The sequence below is a fragment of the Trifolium pratense genome, linkage group LG4 (genome assembly GCF_020283565.1).
Source record: "Trifolium pratense cultivar HEN17-A07 linkage group LG4, ARS_RC_1.1, whole genome shotgun sequence".
NCBI classification, from domain to species: domain Eukaryota; kingdom Viridiplantae; phylum Streptophyta; class Magnoliopsida; order Fabales; family Fabaceae; genus Trifolium; species Trifolium pratense.
In genome coordinates, this window is record NC_060062.1 from 37,034,357 (window position 1) to 37,050,189 (window position 15,833).

The window sequence follows — 15,833 nt, forward strand, 5'->3', positions numbered from 1 at the left end:
AACACAAATAATTAAAATAAACCAAAGTTTGAATGTGCAATAACAACAGAAAACAAACAAATCATAATGAGTGCAAAAACATAAGAGTCCTAGGGTTTAGAGGATGAGAGGAGGGCAAGGATCTTGTCAAATTTTTCATGTAGGCCATCCACTTTTGTGTCCAGATTGTCCACTTTGCCTGCAAGCTGTTGTTGGTCAGACCTTTGATTCCCAATTGCTTCCTCCAGAACTTTGAGCTTATCTTCCACTTCTGAGTCCATAGGAGCTTTCCCTTTATCAGAGGAAGAACCAATGACTTCAGGATACTCAATCATTAATGGCTTCTCTTGAGCTAGCCTTTCAGCTTCAATACGTTCTGCCTCTAATCTGTTTAGCAACTCAGACTCTAATCTGCATCTCCTGAGAGCTTGGAAAATTTTGTCCTCTTCAGCCTTCCTATCCTCTTCAGCTTTTCTAGCAGCCTCTGATCTAGCAAACTCAATTTCTGCATGACTGAGAAGAGTCAATCTCTTTTGACTGGATAGTTCTACAACCTCCATCATAAGTCTAGCAGCTTTCATTCCCTTGCTTCCAATTTCATCTTTAATCTCTTGAGCAATTACTTCCAGAAGATCACTCAACTTGGCCTTGAGAGCATAGACTTCAGCATCAACATCAGAGGGAAAAACGAGAAACTTATTCCTGAGCTCAGATAATCTCAGAAGATCACAGTAAAATTGATTTGATAGGCTATCAAAAGGGTCAGTTTTGGGGTCAGAGGTTTTGGAATAAGTGTAAGGTACATTATAAGGTTTTGGTAGTTCAGGAGGAGTTCTGATGAATTTAATGGAGCTAAGATCTTTTCTTGAGATATAAGAGACCACATCTACTTCTGGGTCTCCAAAGCGTTCGAAGGCTTCATCAAACACAGCAGTAGACATGACAAGATCATCCATGGTGAGAGGTGGAGGACGAGGTGCTCAAGTGTGAACACGTATAGGAGATTCATGTGCAGCACTTGGTGTATTGGTTGGTTCAGAGTCCATAGGCTCAGAGATAGGTTCAGAGTCTATAGGCTCAGAGATAGGTTCAGGTGATTTGGTTGGAGAGTTTTGTTTAGGTTCATCTGGTTGTGGGCCAGATGATGGTTTAACTGGTGAAGCTGGTGTGGAGGTAAGAGGTTGTTGTTTTTCTGGTGATTGGGGTTTCTCTGGGGATTTTTGTGGTTGAGTGGTTTCATGGGTGAAAGTGTGTGTGTTTAAAGTGTCTGGGCTAAGATGTTTTTCTAGTTCTTGAAGAGGAGTGTCAGAAGAAACTTGTTTGTCCACCTTCTGAGACTTATCATTAGAGGTAAGTTTTGAAAGCATTGTTTTACCTCTGTTGATGAGTTCATCAGTTGAACAACTTTGTTCCTCTGAATTGTCAGATGAATAGATGTTGATAGGTTTGGATGATTCAGGGTGAATGGTTCGAAGAGGTTTAGTATAGCCTAATTCTTTATCAGTTTCAGTTGTGAGCTTAAGAGATTTACCTTTAACAGCAGGAGCTTTCTTTCTTTGCTGAAGACTAGCAGCAATTGTTTGCTCATCTGTATCAGTTTCTTCAGAGTCTACAGCATCATCATCCAGCTGCAATTTCCTCTTCTGAGCCACAGAAGGTTCTTCAACGATCTTCTTAGCAGGAGCTTCATGCTTCTGCTTAGTTCTCTTCTCAGCTTTCTTTTCAACCTTGATCTTGTTTTGCTTCAGAAGATCTGGCTAAACTTCCTCCTTCTGAGTCTCAACCTTTCTCTTAGATCCTCTTCTTCTCAAACCATGAGGATCAGTAGTTGGAATAGGAGGCACCATTTCCCTTGTTACAGTGTGACCTTGTTCCCTAAGAGATTCTAAGTAGTTCTGAATGACTTCTTCGCAATCAAGCTCTGAGATGAAGGGGTAATCATCCAAATAGAAAGGGTCACCAAAGTGAACTTGAAAGTCTTGCTGGGGCTGAACTACTTTGGTATTTATGATGTGCATCTTGGTCAAGAAGCTAGCAGAGAGAACTTCTGGTCTGACTTCAGCAGCAACTAGCTCAGGATCACATTTCTTTACAAGTTTGACAATCTTGCACTAAAAGAAGAGCTCAGACAGAAGTCTAGGATGAACAATGGAAGTTCTCCTCTGAGTCTTGCTGAGATGAATGGCTTCACATATCCTTTCAAATAGATAATCTCCCAGATTAACCTTCTTCTCAGTCAGAAGGAAATAAATGAGGTGACGATGCGTCTAGGAGATTGTATCAGTACCACCTATTCTAGGACAAATAGATGATATGATAATCTTGAATAAAACTCTGCATTCGTCAGTCATTCCTTTGACTTTACCCTTCTGAGACATGTTAACAAACATCCTGTGAAGAAGAGCATCTCTGTATCTTGTATCCTTTTCAAACGCATCCAGAATAAGACCCTTGTCGTCCAGATTCAATAACTTGTTAAAATGTTCCTTTGAGTAAATCAGGTTCAGACCACAGATGTTCGACCTAATCTGTGTACCAGTGAATTCGATAAGACCTATTTCCTTCCTAGATTTTCCTTTAAGACTAGGATTCCTTTCAATAGCTTGCTGTTCTTCCTGCTTCGCTTCATACTTTGTGAAAATCTTAGCTTTCATCTAGAAATGCTTAAGAAGTTCAGGATAAACCGGTCTGTTTAACATATCAAAGTATCTCTTCCATCCTTGTTTAACAAAATAGGGTTCCACGTTGAAGTTGTTTGCTTTTAATCCTTCAAAATCAACCATCTTCTCCGTAACTAGTGAAAGCATGGATTCTTGAAATTCCATTTCATTACCCGTGTACTCTAAATCCTTTCTGAGATAGGGGGAATACCAAGAGGATTCATCGAAGTAGACATGTTGAGGTTTAGGGTTGGGTTGAAGCTAACGAAGGAGAGAAATAAATTTTGTTGAAGGTTTAGAGAGAGACGAAAGTGTAGGTTGTGAGAGTGAAAAGTGTGCAAGTGTATTGTGAAAGTTTATTTAAATGCACAAAACTTAACATAAAAATGGCAAATATGGGAAGTTACGCTTATTTGACAAAAGTTTGAATATCAAAAGTCATCATTAACCACCCACTACCTGACAGGCACAGGCCACGTGTTAAAAAAAATTATTTAGTAACTGCCATCTTAGTGGACAACGGTTAAGCAGCGAATGCTAAACGTTTTCCACTTAGATAAGTCAGAGCCTCTGAGTTGAAAATATCCTATCAGAGGTAAGTACTTCAGAGCTTGTGCCTTCAGATGATCTGATGCAGAAGTTCTGACATACTTAATCTCTTACACTTTAGGAGCCAAAAAAAAAAATTTATTCAGAGATTGAAAACATGTTCAGATGTTTCTTTATAAAATCAAATCTTTCAACAGGTAAGGCTTTAGTAAATATGTCAGCCCATTGATTTTCAGTATCAACGAACTTAATATCTATTATACCTCTCTGAACACAGTCTTTGATAAAATGGTGTTTAATTTCAATATGTTTGGCTCTAGAGTGAAGGATATAGTTTTTAGATAAATGAATGGTTGCAGTGTTATCACAATATAAAGGAATATTGTGACTGCTTACTTTATAATCTTCTAACTGATATTTCAATCAGAGTAGTTGTTGTGTGCAGCACTTAGCTGCTGAAATGTATTCTGCTTCTGCTGTTGATAATGCTATAATAGTTTGCCTTTTACTAGCCCAGGAGATAAGGTTTTCACCAATAAATTGACAATTGCCACTTGTGGATTTTCTTTCAATCTTATCTCCAACATAATCAGCATCACAGAATCCATTCAGCACATAATCATTGGATTTCTTATAAAGTAATCCAAGATTAGTTGTTCCTTTCAGATATCTAAAGATTATCTTTACAGTTGTAAGATGAGATTCTCTAGGATCTGACTGGAATCTTGCACACAAGCAGACACTGAATAAAATATCAGGCCTTGAAGTTGTCAGATAGAGTAAAGAACCAATCATACCTTTGTAGACCTTTTGATCTACTTTTCCTTCATCTTCTATTTTGCTCATGTTGGTTGTTGAGTGCATGGGAGTGTTCATTATCTTGCAATCATCTAAGTTGAATTTCTTCAGAAGTTCCTTTGTATATTTGGTTTGGTGAACATATGTTCCTTCTTTCTTCTGATTAATTTGAATTCCAAGAAAGAACTTCAATTCTCCCACATGCTCATCTCAAATTCTTCCTACATTATCTTAGAAAAATTCTTGCACAAAGAGGCATTAGTAGAACCAAAGATAATGTCATCAACATATATTTGAATGATTAAAATGTCTTCTTTAGTTGTTTTTCTAAAGAGTGTACAGTCAACTTTTCCTTTCTCAAATCCCTTTTCTAGGAGAAAATTACTGAGTCTATCATATCAAGCTCTTTGGAGCTTGTTTCAGACCATACAATGATTTCTTAAGTTTAAAAACATGTTCTGGATTTGAGATATCTTCAAAACCAGGAGGTTGTTTGACATATACTTTTTCAGAGATAAAACCATTTAAGAATGCACTTTTAACATCCATTTGATACAAAGTTATTCCATGATTAGAGGTGGGAACAGGCCAGGCCGGCCTACCGGGCCTTAAGGCCCAGCCTACACAGGCTCAGGCCAGGCCAGCCTATTTCTTTAAATAGAGCAGGCCAAGGCTTTTTTATAAGCCTATTTAGCTAAAAAGGCCAGGCCGCAGGCCATTAAAAAAGCCTTTGAGGCCTATTAGGCCGGCCTATTTAACTTAATATGAATGATATTTTTACTAAGATTATAATTTATATATTAAAATTTGTACTTTGGTTAAATTATAAATATATTAACTTTTTAAGTAGTTTAAATTTATTAATCTACATTCGTTTTTAACATATATAAATGTATTATTATAAACTAGAACTAGCATACGGACCCGTGCCAAGCACGGGTTAAAAAGTGACTATAAAAATTAGGATTTTAATATTTTAAATTTCATAATTATCTAATACAAAAAAATGATAAATTATACTAATATATATGTTTAATAAGTCATCAAATTTTTTTGTCTTTAAAAATCTGTGTAACAAATTTTGCTACTTCAAAAATTAAAATGTTAATAATTAAATGATGACTAAAATTTTGGGGAAAAAAAAATAAGGCCAAAAAATCATTTTTTTTAATAAGGGGTCTAAATTTTACTTTTATGAAAATATGAAGACCAATATACATTTAAATTTATTTTTATTACAAAAACAATTTAACACAATTCAAATTTGCTGCGCACATAAAATAAAGTAAAGTAGTTACATTCGAAAATCATCTTTTTATTTCTAAACTTTTGACTTTCTGCATTTTATTTAAAGTAAAATAGTTACATGCGAATATCATCTTTTTCTTACGGTTAGCCTGTCATAATTTGGTTCTTGCTTTATCCTTACTCAATCATCGGAAGTTGGACATTTCCTCTATTTTTACTCGATGTGGCCTCCAGGAAACGACTTTCCTTCATTGTGTTCAGGACTATACATTATCTAGAAACCTTTGGCACCACATTGAATTCAATGACTGGACTTTCTTCTCTTTAATTGACGCACATGATTGGCCAAGGTTGGCTCCATGTGTCCCTAAGCTAATTCCTTCTCGGCTGGTGTTTGGTGTATATGGAGATATCATAATTTAATTTATTCAAACAATGAATTTTGTCCTTAAATCAACTATCCTTCAACATTCAGAGCTTGGTCGAGATTTTCACATCTTTTTTCTCCTCTAATCACGTTGGTACAGGTTCATCAAATGGAACAATGAAAACTTCTCTTGTGTGGTCCTCAACGTTGACGGTAGTTGTGTAGGTTCCCCGATTAGAGCTAGTTATGAGGGTCTTATCAGATATAATTTATATTTTTACTTAGCAGACTTTTCTGGCTTCATTCGTGAGTCGTCTGACATGATTCTTGCGAAACTTTATGTTGTTTATAGAGGTCTTACATTGGCCAAAAAACTTGGCTATTGAAGAACTTGTTTGCTACTCTAACTTATTACTCTACATCAAATATTGAATGTTAATATTCAATATAAGTATAATATTACAAAACAAATAAAATTCAAGATAAAGCTTGTTATAGTGATTATAACGCAAAACTTAAAATCATGAAACAAATCAAATGAAACCGATTCGGTGGTAAGATTAGACATTGGTCTTGGTAGTGGAGTTTGGGTAAAAATCTTCGAGCTATTGTCATTTATATGAATGACTTCTTTTTTTTTGAAGGAATTTATATGAATGGCTTATGACACATATAGAATGTTAACTAAAGGCAAGAGATTAAAAATTGTCATAACTAAAGGCAATTAAATGACACATATATGAAACCACAGCCGATTGACTACAATACACAAAGCAAATTGAACAACATGCCATTTTCTTATAACAACAATAATAAAATATACAAACACAACAACACCAAGAACATATCCACATGAATTCCATTCCAAAACTTGACATTTTCCTATGCCAATCTTATTAGTGAGGTGATTTCTAATAAATATGTTAGATTTCAGTACCTTCCAGAGCTTGACATTTTTTTTTTGTTCTTATTTCCACTCAGTTATTCACCAGAACATATCCACATGAATTTCATTCATCTCTTTGGGTAATAACATGTTGTCAGCATAATGTTGCGCAAGAGCTGAAATACATCTTAAACATTTCTTTACAACAACTTCACTTTCAAAAGTACACCTTCCACCGATTTAGAAATCACATCATTGTTGAAATCAAATCACCAATGGTCTCTTTGACTCAAGGACGACATGAAAAAAAATAGAATTTAAAATCTGGATACTTGTTATTGATATTAGCACAAAATTCAGCTTGTGAACTATTTTTTTAAAATAAAATGAAAGTGCAGTGACAAAATGAAAGGTTTTTTAAATGCAGGGACTAAAACTCAAATGACCCGTAAGTACACGGACCTTTTGCATATTTAAGCCCCAAATGAATTATGTAAATTCTGATTTTGTATAAATTGTAATTGTATAATTTGCTTACTTCATATCCTGCAGGCTGCACTAATACTATGCTGAAATTCTACTCAACTCAAACAATGAAAGTGTTAAAGTTGTTGATTATGAATTGTTGGAAACACATCTAGAAATTAAGTCTCAAATTTCAAGCTATAATCTTGACATTAGCTTCAGAATTATGTTCAATGTGACTCGAAATTTGCAAACTTAAAAGAACATAAGATCTTTGTGCAAAACTTGTGAAAACAAATAAGTGCAACACATTTGATATGGTTTATAAGCTTCTTAAGTTGGTTTTGGTCTTGCCGATAGCAACTGCAAGCATCAAACATGTTTTTTCAACTATGAAATTTGTGAACGTGTTTTTTTTGCCACACAAATATGTCAGGTTTAGATCTGCCCTTGTACCCGAGAGAACTTGATGCATGCAATGGATTTAAAGAAATGAAAACACAGATAGAAAACTATTCAAGAGAACTTGAAACACGGAATTTGAAGCATGAAGAGAAGAACGATGGTTTTGTTGAACTTAATGATAAAGAGAATGATAAATTTTAGGCTGTTGCCTCGTACTGTTTGAGTGTTACCTCATAGGCAAAGTCAAAGTGGAATTCGTAAGCTTAATAAATTTATTGATGCATTTCCTTGCTTAATTAAAATCAAAAACAAAAAACAAACAAATTCAGTTTAGTTTTTTTGGTTTAGTTAATTTTTTTACTTAAAGCAAAAAAAGATCGAGTAATTTTCACTTTGATTTGATTTGTTGGGTTCATCGATTTTGTCCAAATATTTCTGCATACTTAAGTATACTAACCACTTTTTGTTGAAAAAGATGTATAATCAACACTTAGCAACATGGAATTTTTTTTACAACCCTTAGCAACATGAAATGAAACCTAAAAAACTACTATTTTTGCCACATTTAATTGAATATATGATTTCTTTTTTGATAAAAATTGAAAATATGAATTTATATGAATTAATGAAACATTTAATTTCATAATTAAAAAAAAATTGCAACTATTCTTTGAACTCTAAGGTGTTTCATGTCTTAGATTAAGTATCATCCCGTCTACCTTAAATTCTTTTTAATAAAAGATAATATAAAAATGAATTTGAATATATTTTTTAACGGAATTATTTAGGATCAAAGTAATTATTTAGGAGTATATTAACATTTGAATTTTTTTTCTAGAAAACACATTTACATTTCTTTTTTACCAAAAGTCATTTAAAATTTGAAATTGAATTGACTAATTAAAAACTATCCGTGACTTATTAAGTTTAGGATATTTCACTATTATATTCTTATTGCATCTGAATAGTTTTTTCCTTAAAAAAAATCAGAAGAATCATGTAGTGTTTTTTTTTAAGAATCGTGTAGAGTTTGACATGTAGAAGTATATGATTAGTACGTTGATAGAGAGTTAAAAAATTTTGCATTAGAAGTCAAAAAAAAAATCATTGATTATTTTGATTATGTATAGAAAAACTGACAATTTGAAACAAAAAAAAATTGAGAAGATCTGATTTTCGTTCCTTTAATTCATGATTATGAATAATTAATTGAGAATTGTGACATTTATTGTAGATTAATTTTTAATAAATGTCCATTATTTAAGTTGAAAAAGTTATGGTAGGAGAAGTCAAGTCAAAATTATGGGACATAATTAAGTGTTTTTAATTTATAATCATATTCAAAATTCACATGTATTTGAATTACAAAATTGGTCTCAATTTTACTCTTTGTTCAATTATTCGGTAGAGTAAATCTTGTGACAAAAGAAATAAAACATTCTGATTTTTTTTTTTTTTTTACAAATAAAAGAGTAATTCATTCTAAGTTAATCATCTTAGAGAAGAATAAAAACAAATTTTTATTTTCTAACAAAAGATTTATCTGCAGTAATTTATCTATATTTTCCTCTAACATGTCTCAAAAGTCTTTAATCCATTTTAATCTCATTGTTGTGATCATTATTCTACAACCATATAAAAATAAAAATAACATTAAAACCGAACTCAAAACAAAAATTCAAATAAAAAATATAATCTAATGAGAAACAATCGCATCCATTCAAATGACACATTAATGTCACATAGAAGCAAAGCTAATAAACCACATTCACATTATAAAAGAAAAATCACTTTCGTATCACACAGATTATAAAATGCACCGATGTCCAAAGAGTTTCCAAAGGAAAAATTAGTGGTGGTATATGTCCGGTAATCAATATTAGACCACACTTACATATTAGTCTTCACAATATAATTTGATATAATTTGATTTTACTATTTCATTAGTAAAAAACATGATATTAGTGAACATCTTACATTAAAATAAATAGGATATAACAACATGACCATATGGTTTTGAACAACAAAACGTTTTATAACCTTTGCCAAGACTACAAACCTTTAAAGAAAGATTCTAATATATGATCAAATATTTCTTTCCAAAAGGTAATGAACCTGCATAAAAATTTGAATAAAAGAATGGTGAAACAAAAGAAATGATAATTGAGAAAAAGAAATATTTGAAATTTAAAAAATGCAAATTCATGCCAATATATAAATTAAAATGAGAAACAATTAAAAAGAAGAGAGATGTGTCAAAAAAAAAAGCAAGAAAAAAAACTTGAGGCAGTGAGCATCAACATGATTTAATTTGTTGAATAAAACTTTATAGGAGACTCATTATTTATAGATGTAAAATAATAACATAAAAGGTAATAATAATAATAATAATAATAATAATAATAATAATAGTAATAATAATATAAAAAAGTACAATAAAAAAGTATAACAACAATGGGATTTTAAAATAGTGGTTGTTGTAGAAAATTAATTGATTGATATACCTTTATATAGAGAGATATATGAAAGAAGGTTTTAGAGATGCATCACAATATTAAATAAAATTTTGTGTAGTACAACTATGTGATCTGGCATATTTAATTTTATTTATGAATGAGATGAGATGAGATTAAAATTGATTAGTAACTGATGATAAAGGAATAAATATATTTTAATTTATTGTTTAAAATATTATTAAAGGAAATAATTTTGGTTTCATTTCCCTTAATGTATTAAATGTAATCCTTAAATTAAGAAGGAATGGATTACCTTATTCATTTTTAAATTAAATTAAAACCATACATAAATATAATTGAATTGAAATTGAAATGTTTCTAGAATAAAAGAATATTCTATATTCAGAAATTTTTGATATATTACTGAAAAAAATCAAACAATTTTGAAATAGCATTTACCAGCTAATATGCTATAATAAAGATTATCCTTTATTTTTTAAAAGTTTTTCATATAGTTCGATGAATATTTTGGGTACAAAATTACAAATTCAATTATGTTCTTCAATACATATGTCAAATAATCCTATAACACATTGTTTTGTATATTTTTATGGTACATTGTTTTATATTTGATTGTTGTCAAATATATAAACATTTTTTTTTTACAAAATATATAAATATAATTTAAATATGCAACTTTTTTTATATATATGTTACTATTAAGAACCATGTAAAATAAAAACTTACTAAGAGCATCTATTTAACTTTGGGCACATTGAGTAAAAAAAAAAACTTTGGGCACATGTATAATTTAAATATTGTTTTATATTTGTCATTACTATTGAAATAGTTTCAATCTTCCCAACAAAATTAAATTGTGAACTTATTTATAAAAAAAAAAAAGAAAAAGAAAGAGTATTATAGTATAGTCATATAAAAAAGTATTATAGTATAGACATTTTCAATCTTTACATTACACAAAATATTGGATGTAGTTCATTCAAGACTCATAGAATGCCGGAGGTAAACAAAACTTTTGCACATTTTCGTTAATCCATTACTTCAAATAATCACACATGCTTCCTTTATAAGTGTGATGTCAACGAATTCACATGTCAAATTGATAGGTTGTCAATTTGTTCATTACACCTAAAATCAAGAAATTTATTCAAAAGGTTAAATAAGATTCGGACCGCCACTTTTCTGAAAGCATGGTTCTTGCCTTCCTCTTTCCTTTCAAATTTCGTACGTAGGTGATCAAGACACACTTGTATATTACCTATAAACACATATGTATGTAATAAAAAACATAGGTATCCGAAAAAAAAAAAAAGAAATATAGGTAGAGAGAAAACAATTAAGAATAAAGATTATCAGAAAAGACTACAAACCTTTAAAGAATGATTCTAATATATGATCAAATATTTCTTTCCAAAAGCTAATGAACCTGCATAAAAATTTGAATAAAAGAATGGTGAAACAAAAGAAAGAATAATTGAGAAAAAGAAATATTTGAAATTTAAAAAATGCAAATTCATGCCAATATATAAATTAAAATGAGAAACAATAAAAAAGAAGAGAGATGTGTCAAAAAAAAAAAAGCAAGAAGAAGAACGTGAGGCAGTGAGCATCAACATGATTTACTTTGTTGAATAAAACTTTATAGGAGACTCATTATTTATAGATGTAAAATAATAACATAAAAGGTAGTAATAATAATAATAATAATAATAATAATAATAATAATAATAATAATAATAATAATAATAATAATATAATAATAATAGTAATAATAATAATAATAATAATAATAGTAGAACATAAATATAGAATGTTGCTTAATTTATATTTGGTATAATCCAATTCTTTAATATTGTTAAATTTTCTTTAATGTAGTTTTGACTGAATTGTAAATCAGTAATCATATTTGATCAACAATCATACTTGATCAATAATTTCTAAATATATGCGTGTGTTATTTTTCAAATCATAATTGTGAAAATAATTTAGTTAACACATCTACTATTTGGGAGAAATAAAAAATAAATATGTATATCAACATTAAATGTGAGGAATGAGGTTGAATGAGAAGAGGAGAGAGAAAGACAAATAAGTCTGGCTTATTACATATTATAGATTATAGATTAAAATATGATGACATATATAGTCAAAATTTCTAAAATATCATGTTAAATATCAAAAGGAACATTGGTTTATTCGTTCATAAGTATATTTAAAAAAAATATAATTATTTATTTAAATATGTTCATATGAAATAGGCTTTTAAACAGGCCAACGGGCCACATCAGGCTTTCAAAAGACCAGGCTCAGGCCTTAAAATTAGGCCTATGATAGGCCACAGGCCAGGCTCAGGCCGTAGATTTTTTGACAGGCCAGGCCCAGGCTTGGCAAAGCCTAGCTCGGCCTAGCCTATTCCCACCTCTATCCATGATTAACCGCACAAGAAAGAAGTAACCTTATTGCTACAATTGATTCACATATACTCAATGATTCTTTAAATAAAGAAACGAATAATTCTAGAATGATATTTTTCAAAATAAAAGGAAACAAAACTTTATATTCTATAAATAAACAAATTATTATAGAATCTGTATTTTCCCAAAATTTTAAAGAATCAAAACTTTAGTTTTCGTACATACCAAATTTGGTTAAAGTATTTTGAGAATCCTTATTAATTGGTATTTAACAGCAATTGATTTTCTACCAAAAAAAAAAAATATTAAACCAAATCTTCATATTTACCAAATCTTCGTATACCTTATTTCTCAAAATAAACTTTAAGTACATGAGGAATGTGAATCAATATATATTTGCTATAATAGTGTCAGACACAAATTGATTTCGTGTAGCAAGACCAGAAAAAAATCAACTTTGCACTATAACGATGCACCTTACTATGAATCCACGGGATACAAAAGGAATAAACATTGGAAATTTGACTTAAATGAAAAAACACAATATTTCCATATCTTGATTGCTCAGAAATTCAATCCAAAATTTCAAATAGAAACCAAATTTGAAAGCACAACTTCAATAACAAAAGTGTAGAAGCCCGATAAATTAAAATACATGATTTTAATTTGTATATCTACCACTTAAAATTGTTGCTGGTTAACAAAAAAGGAAGAATAGAATTGGCCATATTCAATCGGTGGTCACATACATAAATATCCTTATTTCCTTACTTATGCTTTCAATTTCCCAAAATACAATTAAAATAAAATTCACGTCTGAATCACAAAATCACACTGAATGAATTTCTTATATGGGCAGGATAATATAACCAACCACAGTGATGAGTGGTGACAATTCTATATGAACAAAATTAAGATGCACAATTAATCCAATTAGTGCACTGTAAACACGTAGAAATATTTTATTTCAATAAAAACCAAATGTCAATCCCACTAAAATAAGAAAGCCACACGAAAACCTTTATTACCAAATTCAAATTAGGGTTCATATACAAAGCCACACGAAAACCTTTATTACCAAATTCAAATTAGGGTTCATATTATAGAAGCGAAATCCAATCCCAATAAAACAACATGAAGACCCGCTCTGATATCATTTGTTGGAATTAATTTAATATTAATCATATAAATCATGCTCAACAATAAAGATTAAATTCATAATTTTACTTTAGTGCGGAAACTTAATAAACATGAACATGTATATAAAATATGATCTACGACATGTTGATTTATCAAAGATCAGTATTAGGAATACCTGGATGACGAATTCATGAGATACACACTCCTGAAACACAAAGAAAGATAGCCGGATGACAAGCACTCGTTGGCTTGTGGTTCTTCCTTATGTCCTAAGCACTCTTCAGATGGGGAGAAGAGGTAATATGCTGTGTGTCCGGTATATTGGGATCATAGCCTATATATAGTGTGATGGCCAATTAAGGTTTCCATTATTCCGAAATGGATCATCCTGAATTCCACTCATATTGAGCTCATATCCAATTAATTAATTAGTTAATTTCTAAATAGAAATCTTTTTTTTTTTGGTACAATTTCTAAATAGAAATCTAATTAGCCTTATAACTTTATTTGATCACTTAATCAATTACGGCTCATAATTGATAAATAGTTAATATAATTATATAAAGATATTTGCCCACATAATATTATTGGAATATCATAAAATATTCCAACAATAATAAATAAAAAGAATTATGTAAAATTTTACATCATCAACAAATAAAATTTAAGTTTTGAGTAATTAAATTTTTTATGTTCAAGTGAGATATGTAAATCACTTGGACAAACCGTGATTCATAGTCTATATGCACTAGTAATAGATAGTGCTTAGTGAGTTGATAGTACAGATATAAAAAGAACAAAAGCTGAAACAACAGAAAAACAAGGCAAAACAGTGCAGAAAAATAAGAAGAAATAAGAAGGCTATAGTCAATTAGATGATCAAGGCTTTTAACTTGTTACTAGAAATAAGAAGAAAAACTAGAAACATTTCAGCTCAAGGGAGTAGGCCTTTATATTCAACCAGATCAAAGGTTGATCTTTCCAATCAATCTCAATGAAGTGCATCTTCTGAAATGTAAGGGGTTTAGCTAATTCCCCTACTAGATTAGCTCTCAGAAGAATTGTTTTCCTGAATAAACTTGACCTTGTATTTATAGCTGAACCTTGGATGAAGTTAACGTGTTTCTACGGTGACTTTAACACTATCATGGGTTCTCATGAATACCAATTAAGGCTTTCATATTCCTGCAAGAGCACTAATATAGATGAATTTAATTTGTGGCGGAATTTAAATATATATATATATATATATATATATATATATATATATATATATATATATATATATATATATATATATATATATATATATTTGTTTTAGTAAATTGTCAAATACCTCTTAAATTTTAAAATTCGTCAAATATCCTCCTGAAATTTGGAAATAGGCAAATACACTATTGAAATTTTAAAAAGTCAATCAAATTGTCACCTGACACTACCGGTCAAAGTCCACGCCAGGGGGCAATTTGATTGACTTTTTAAAATTTCACGCGGTATTTGTCTATTTCCAAATTTCAGGGGTATTTGACGAATTTTAAAATTTCATGGGGCATTTGACAGTTTACTCTTTTTTTTTTTAACAAAGAGATTTCATTTTCATTGAGTGGAGTTGGGATCCTCTCCGTTTCTATTGTTTCCATTTCTTCCATTACTAAAGTTTTTAAATATTTTTTGATGTATAAAAGATATTTGGACTCATTTAATGTCACACTTTTGCATTTATATTCCCAAAACTATATAATAAATGAGAAAATGGAAAGAATTGGAAATAGAGAGGATACAAACTCCATTGAGTGCTAAAACGAAATTTTCCCCGTCATAACAACAAAACACTTCCGTTAAAAAAATAAAATAATATTGCGACGGTTGTAGAAACTGTCGTACAAACCGTTGCAAATATCTTAAAAAATTGACATTGCGACAGTTATGTTCATATTGTCGCAGTGGAATTGTCGCAAAATCCTTATTTTCTTGTAGTGCCTTTACAATTAATGAGTGTTTTGCTATGATATACTCCGTCCGGTTATATTTATAAGAAAAAAACTATCTGCGCGATGTTTAAAGAATTTAGTTAAGTGTAGTTAGTTTTTTTGATTTAATATAAAACATGGATAAGTTTATTATATTACCCTATGTAAATAAACTTTCTTTTCCTTGGAAAGTAAAATGAAATAAATGCTTAAAGAAAATAGTCCTGATGGTATATTAGAAATAAAAGTATTAATTAATTAAAGTAGTTAACTTTTGCTTATAATAGTAACTAAAATTTGTTATATTTTTTTTCCGCTTTTACGGGGTTGCTTGTGCACCTTTTAAAATTGGACTAAAAAACCACATCTCACAATTTTAAACTACTCCCTCCGTAACATTATATAAGCAAGCCTCTTCAAAAAAATATTATATAAACAAAAAATACTTTTGAAAAGTGAAATGGTTAAATAAGGG